Consider the following 7,703-nt stretch of genomic DNA (forward strand, 5'->3'; position numbering starts at 1 on the left):
TCAGGGCACAGAAAGAACTAACACCTGCTTCTTTTTGTTACACATGCAATTCAAATATTGAATCTGAAGAAAAACATTTAATCATTTTGTCTCTCCTCTACATTCCCATGTTGATAAACTTACTAAAATATTCCTGTGTAATTTAGTTTGGTCTTATTATTTCAAGTCAGGGTTAAAACCTCAAAACCAGCCATCCAGACAAAAAAGGCAATCAGAAAGATTATTTCTTCCTCACTTCCCTAACCCCAGTGACTGTGAAGTTAATTTTATGACTTAACTCCAAACACTGGATAGTGATGCCAAATGCTAGGCCCAATTTTTTCATAATCCTTTTTGGCGTGGCATACATGGTAGAATTCAGGCGTAGAAGCCAGCATGGATCCTCCAAACCACATTGCATGTGACTGCATTTTGGGTGTGATGACTTATACATCAATAGGTTTTTGTGTCAGTCTACCACCACTCAGTTCCTCCCTTAATTTCAGCCTGGCATCTCCAGTTCTTTTCAAATCTCTTTGCAAGTGATGTCCAAAGTCCCTGATCCAAAGTCCCTGAACATGGTTGAATATCCAGAGAGGACGATATTCTTGTTGAGAGGATCTATGACATCAGTAGGACAATTGTGATTATTTACTTCATCTACAACTTCTGAGATAGGTTGAGTAAAGCCTGGATTAGCAAACTCTAGATGAAAAAAATGTCACGTCCCAAGAATCTCTCAATAACCAACACCAATGGAGAATTCTTTCTTTGAGGTAACATTGATTCCAGTATACTGTTTAATCCACTTTGCTCCATCTGTGTCATACTTGTTAAATTCTTTGACCAAATCTGGGCAGGCATAACTATAGTGCTCCTTTAACGTACCCAGGGATTTCTCTGATGGATTCTTACTTTTCCATCTCTCAGCAATTGCTGAATAAAATATGTTATATTACATACATGTAAAATATGTTATATTGCATCCTGTGTTATATACACAGCTGTGCTTAATACAGCTGCCAATTACATACCCTTCAGCCACAGGGATGACATGGGTGACACTGTCTCCACTGTCTATTACCGTATTGCTCTAATTTTTATTATCTCTTTTCTTCTGCTTGTTTTAGATTTAATTTACTCTTTTCTCCCCCTAGTTTCCTAAGGTGGAAGTTTATTTTATAGATTTTAAATCTTTCTTTTTTCCCTAACATATGCATCCAATGCTAGAAATTTCCATCTAAGCACATATTTAACTGCATCTTGCAAATTTTGATACATTTTTATTTTCACTTCAGGTGAAATATATTCATAATATTTCAAATTTCTTTTGAGAATTCTTTGACCCTTGTGTTATTTAGAAATGTATTGTTTAATCTCCAGATATTTTTGGATTTCCTACTACTGTTCCGTAATTGATTTCTAGTTTAATTTGACTGTGAACTCAAAGCGTACTTTGTATAATTTGTATTCTTTTAAGTTTGTTGAAGAGTGTATTATGGCTTAGAATGTGGTCTGTCTTGGTGAATATTCCATATGAGTTTGAGAATAATGTGTATTCTGCTGTTATTGGATGAAGTACTATAGAATGTCAGTTAGATCTGTTTTATTGATGATGCTATTCAGTTCAGCTATATCCTTGCTGATTTTCTGCCTACTGGATTTGTCAGTTACTGATAGAAGTGTGATGTCTTTAACTGTAATAAAGGATTTGTATATTTCTTGTGCCTCTTGTATTTTGACATTTTTTTCCTCTTGTATTTTGATATTCTATTGTTAGGCTCTGAAAATTAAGGATTATTATGTGTTCTTGGGAAACTCACCCCTTTATCATTATGGAGTGCCCCTCTTTATCTTTGATAATTTTCCTTGCTCTGAAGGTCACTGTGTGAAATTAATGCAGATTCTCCAGCTTTCTTTTTATTCGTGTTAGCATGGTCTATCTTTCTTCATGACTCTACTGTGTCTTTCTATTTAAAGTGGTTTCTTGTAGAAAACACATTGTTGGTGCTCTCTCTCTCTTTATTGTTTTGTGTACTTTGACAGTTTCTACCTTTTAATTGGTCAATTTAGATCATTCACATTTAAAATGATGATTGATATAATTGGATTAATAGCTATCATATTTGTAACTGTTCCAATCATTGCCCTTGTTCTTTGTTTACTTTAGAGTTCAGCATTTTATATGATTTGATTCCATTTTCTCTCCTCACTTTGCATATGAATTATACTTCCTTTTTTAAAAATAATGTGTTTTAGTGGTTGCTGAAGAGTTTGCAAGTGATTCAATAATTTATAACTAATCCAAGCCTACTTTGAGATAACACTATACCACCTCAGGGGTAGTATAAGTACTTTATAAAAGAGTATTCCTAATTTTCCCCTCTTGTACCTTGAAAGTTGGTATCATTCATTTCACTTATCCCTAAGCTATAATCATCAAATACAATGTTACTACTATTATTTTGAACAAACTTAGATCAATTAAGAATAAGAAAAAGAAAAGATTTTATTTGGCCCTCATTTATTCCTTCACTAATGCTCTTCCTATTTTTTATATAGATGTTTCCAACTTATATCATTTTCTTCTCCCTTTTTTTACACTCTTTGCAAGGCAGGTCTATTGATGACAAATTCCCTCAATTTTTCTTTGTCTGAGTAGGTATATTTCTCCTTCACTTTTGAAGTGAATAATTTCACTGGACACAGAATTCTAGGTTGGTGGGTTTTTTTTCTTTCAACAATTCAGATATTTTATTCCACTTTCTTTTTGCTTGCATGGTTTCTGAAGAGAAGTCCAAAGTAATTCTTATGTTTGTTTCTCTGTAGGTAAGGTGTTTGTCTTCTTTCTGGCTTCTGTCAGAATTTCCTCTTTGTCTTTGGTTTTCTGCAGTTTGAATAGGTGTAAAAGATTTTTTTAATATTAATTCTGCTTGGTGTTCCTCATGCTTCCTAGATCTGTGGCTTGGAGTCTGTCATTAATTTTGGAAAATTCTCAGTCGTTATTACTTCAAGTTTCTTCTGTTTCTTTCTTTCTTCTCCTTCCAGCATTCCCATTGCATGTATATTATACCTTTTTGTAATTATCCCACAGTTCTTGGTCATTCTGTTCCATCTTTTTCTTTCTTTTCTCTCTGTGCCTTTCAGTTTTAGAAGTTTTTATTGACATATCTTCAAGTTCATTTATTCTTTCTCAGCTGAGTGTAGTCTACTGATGAGTCCATCACAGGCATTCTTCATTTTTGTTACAGTGTTACTTATCTGTAGAGCTTCCTTTTCATTCTTTCTTAAACAATTTATTTCTCTGCTCACAGTACCCATCTGTTCTTGTATGTTGTACACTTTTTCCATTAGCACCTTTAACATATTAACTGTATTTATTTTGCCCAGTTCCAGTTCTCTGCCTTATCTGAGTCTGTTTCTGATATGTGCTTTGTCTCTTCAGACTGTTTTTTCTTGCCTTTAGAATGCCTTGCATTTTTTGTTGAAAGCTAGACAAGGTTTATTGGGTAAAAGGAATGTAGGTAGATAGCCCAGTAGATAGTCCTTTAGTGTGGCAGATTTTATATTTATCTGGCAGTGTTTAGTAATTGGTGTAGCTGTGGTGTCAGAGGCTAAAAATTTCCTCTATTGTCCTTAAATTTTTTCCAGTTTTTTTTTTTGTGGTAAGATATACAAACATAAAATATTCCATCTTAACCACTTTTAAGTGTATAGTTCAGTTTCACTAAATACATTCATAATGTATTTATGCATTAATGCATTACTACCAACCATCTCAAGAATGCTTTCATGTTGTAAATGTGCCATACACCATGACCAAGTGGGAATTATCCCAGTGATACAAGGATGGCTCAATTATCTGTGAATCAGTGTGATCACATAAATCAATGTGATACACCACGTTAACAAATTGAAGAATAAAAATCATATGATAATTTTACTAGATACAGAAAAAGCTTTCAACAAAATTCAACAACCGTTTATGATAAAAACTCTCAACCATGTGGGTATAGAGGGAAGATACTGCAAGATAATAACTGCCGTATATGACAAACCCACAGCTAACACATCATACTCAGTGCTGAAAAGTTGAAATCATTTTCCTCTAAGATCAAGAACAAGACAATAGGGCTTCCCTGGTGGTGCAGTGATTGAGAGTCCACCTGCCGATGCAGGGGACACAGGTTCGTGCCCTGGTCCAGGAAGATCCCACATGCTGCGGAGCGGCTAGGCCCGTGAGCCATGGTCGCTGAGCCTGCGTGTCCAGAGCCTGTGCTCCACCATGGGAGAGGCCACAACAGTGAGAGGCCCGCGTACCGCAAAAAAAAAAAAAAGAACAAGACAAGGACGTCTACTCTCACTACTTTATTCAACATAGTATTGGAAGTCCTAGCCACCACAATCAGACAAGAAAAAGAAATAAAAGAAAATCCAGATTGGAAAGGAAGACGTAAAACTATCACTGTTTGCAAATGACATGATACTATATATAGAAAATCCTAAAGATGTCACCAGAAAGCTATTGGAACTCATTGAATTCAGTAAAGTTGCAGGATACAAAATTAATATATAGAAATCTGTCACGTTTCTATACACTAACAAAGAACTATCAGAAAGTGAAATTAAGAAAACAATCCCATTTACAATTGTATCAAAATGAATAAAATAACTAGGAGTAAGTCTAGCCAAGGACATAAAAGACCTGTACTAAGAAAACTATGACATTGATGAAAAAAATTGAAGATGACACAAACAAATGGAAAGACATACTTGCTCATGGATTGGAAGAGTATTGTTAAAATGACCATACTACCCAAGGCAATCTACAGATTCAGTACAGTACTCATCTAAATACCAATGGCATTTTTAACAGAACTAGAACAAATAATTCTAATATGTGTATGGAAACACCAAAAACTCCAAATAGTCAAAACAATGTTGAGAAAGAAGAACAAAGCTGGAGATATCACAGTCCCTGATTTCTTCTAAGAATTTTATAGTTTTAAATTTAGGTCTTTGTTTGATTTTGAGTTAATATTTGCATATGATATTAAGCAAGGATCTAACTTCATTCTTTTTCATGTGGATAACCAAATTTTCCAGCACCATTGTTGAAAAGCCTGTCCTTTCCTCATGGAATGGTCTTGGCACACTTGTCAAAATCCAGTTGACTTTATGTATATATGGCATTTATTTTTGGGCTCTCTATTGTATTCCGTTGGTCTATGTCTGTCTTAATGCCAGTACCACACTGATTACTGTACCTTTGTTGTAAGTTTTGGAATCAGGAAGTGTGATTCCTGTAGCTTTGTTCTTACTTTTCAAGATTATTTTGGCTATTTTGGCTCCCTTGAGATTCCATATGAACTAAGGATGACTTTTTGTATTTTGGCAAAAACATCATTGGGATTTTGATAAGGACTGCATTGAATCTATAGATTGCTTTGCGTAGTATTTAGATATTGATCTGTGGTTTTCTTTTCATGTAGCATCTTTGTGTAGCTTTGGTATTATGGTATTGGTGATCTCAAACAATGTGTTAGGGAGTGTTCCTTCCTCTTAAATTTTTGGGAAAGTTAGAGAAGGATTGGTATTAGCTCATTTTTGGTATTAGTTCATGTTTGGTAGAATTCACCAATGAAGGCATCAGGTCTAGAGCTTTTCTTTGTTGAGATTTTTGATTAATGATTCAATCTTTTTACTAGTTAGAGGCCTATTCAGCTTTTCTATTTCTTTGTGATTTCTTGGTTTGTTTTGTGTTTGTAGGAATTTGTTCATTTCATCTAGGCTGTCCAATTTGTTGGCATAAAGTTGTTATAGTACGCTCATATTCCTTTTTATTTCTGTAGAACAGTAGTAGTGTTATCACTTCCATTTATGATTTTAGTAATTTGGTTCTTTTCTCCTTTTTTCTTAGGCCATCTAGCAAAATTTTTTGTTTTGTTAATCTTTTCAAAGAACTATCTTTTAGTTTCATTGAGTTTCTCTGTTGTATTTTTTTCTATTTCATTTATCTCTGCTGTAATTTTTATTATTTCCTTCCTTCTGGTGGCTTTGGGTTGATTTGTGTTTCTTTTTCTAGTTTCATAAGTGCAAAATTAGGCTTTTGCTTTGAGGTCTTTCTTGTTTTTTAATGTATGGATTGGCCAAAGGGTTTGTTCAGGTTTTTTTTGTATCACCTTACGGAAAACCCCAAATGAACTTTTTGGCCAAGCCAGTAATTGTTTATAGCTATAAATTTCTTGCTTTGCACTGCTTAACCACATCCCATAAATTTTGGTACATTTTTTTGTTTTGTTTTGTTTTCATTTGTCTCTGAGTATTTTCTAATTTCCCTTGTATTTTCTTTTACCCATTGTTTTTAAAGTATATGTTGTTTAATTTCTACAAATTTGTGATTTCTCTAGTTTTCCATTTCTCACATTATCCTGTTGTGTTTGAAGAACATATTAGGGTGGCCAAAAATTTCGTTCGGGTTTTTCCATAACATCATATGGAAACACCCGAATGAACCTTTTGGCCACTCCAGTACTTTATGTGATCTCTACATTTTAAAGTCTACTGAGACTTAATTAGTGGCCTGACATATGGTCTCTCCTGGAAGATGTCCCATTTCCACTCGAGAAGAATGCGTTTCCTGTTCTTGTTGGGTATTGTATTCTATATGTTTGTTTGACTTAGTTGGTTTATTGTGTCTTGGTGTGGGTCTCTTTGATTTCATCTTTTGGGGAATTTGTTCATTGTCTTTAATGTTTATATTAATGTATTTCATCAAATATGAGAAAATTTCAGCCATTATTTCTTCAAATATTCTTTCTCCTCCTCTGGAATTCCCACATCAAACCAATGTCTGCTTAGTGGTGTCCCACAAGTCCCTTAGACTGTCCTTTCTTCAATCTGTTTTCTTTCTGTTCTTCAGATTCAGTACTTTTCATTGTTTCATCTTCAAGTTCACTGATTATTTCTCTTCCCTCCTCAAATCTGCCTCTGCATCCTTCTGGTGAATTTTTCATGTCTGTTTTTGTACTTTTTTGGGAAGGGGGAAATTTGTCTCGTCTAATAATTGACACAAGGCAGATTAACAGAAAAAAAAAATTAATTTGTATGCACAGAGGTCTCATAGAAATGGAACACCTGAAGTGACCAAGGCAGGCTGTTTATTAAAAAAAATTAATTTTAGACAAAGAAACAATCATTTGTGAAGATTTAACAAAGGGGCTTGTACTTGTGGTAACAGACTAATGAAGAAGTCACACAGATTTTTTTATACGGCTTTCTTAGCCTTGAATTTCTTAATTCTGTTGATAAGGATGCTTTCTATACTTTGGGTATGGGGGGATACTTTCACACTGGAGATTTCTTTCTTGCTTTCAGGGGGAAAGCGAAGGATCAGAGTGTTGTTTTCTTTTAAGTATTGTTTTTTTATTTTCTCACCGACTGATCTCAAGTAACTTTAATTCAAAATAATCTATATGCCATTGTGGCATGTCTTGGGGTAGCCTGCTCTCAGTCCCAACAACTTTCAGTCCAGAATCCTTTTTGGGTTCTTTTTAGGTTTTCTCTTTATTGGTATTTCCATTTTGTTCACACATTGTTTTCTTGACTTTCTCTACATTGTCAGTTCTTTGAGCATTTTGAAGATGATAGTTTTATTTTTTATTTTAAATTTTTTAAAATTAATTTTTATTGGAGTATAGTTGCTTTACAATGTTGTGTTAGTT

The 7,703-nt window shown here is 34.1% G+C and overlaps 1 pseudogene; it reads right to left on the reverse strand.

Annotated features, from left to right (window-relative positions):
- Positions 1 to 266: 266 nt before the first annotated feature.
- On the reverse strand, positions 267 to 3,094 carry LOC112407568 (actin-related protein 3 pseudogene; annotated as a pseudogene).
- Between the last annotated feature and the right edge of the window lie 4,609 nt (positions 3,095 to 7,703).

This window comes from Neophocaena asiaeorientalis, unplaced genomic scaffold, assembly GCF_003031525.2.
Source record: "Neophocaena asiaeorientalis asiaeorientalis breed wild unplaced genomic scaffold, Neophocaena_asiaeorientalis_V1.1 scaffold328, whole genome shotgun sequence".
Taxonomy (NCBI): Eukaryota; Metazoa; Chordata; class Mammalia; order Artiodactyla; family Phocoenidae; genus Neophocaena; species Neophocaena asiaeorientalis.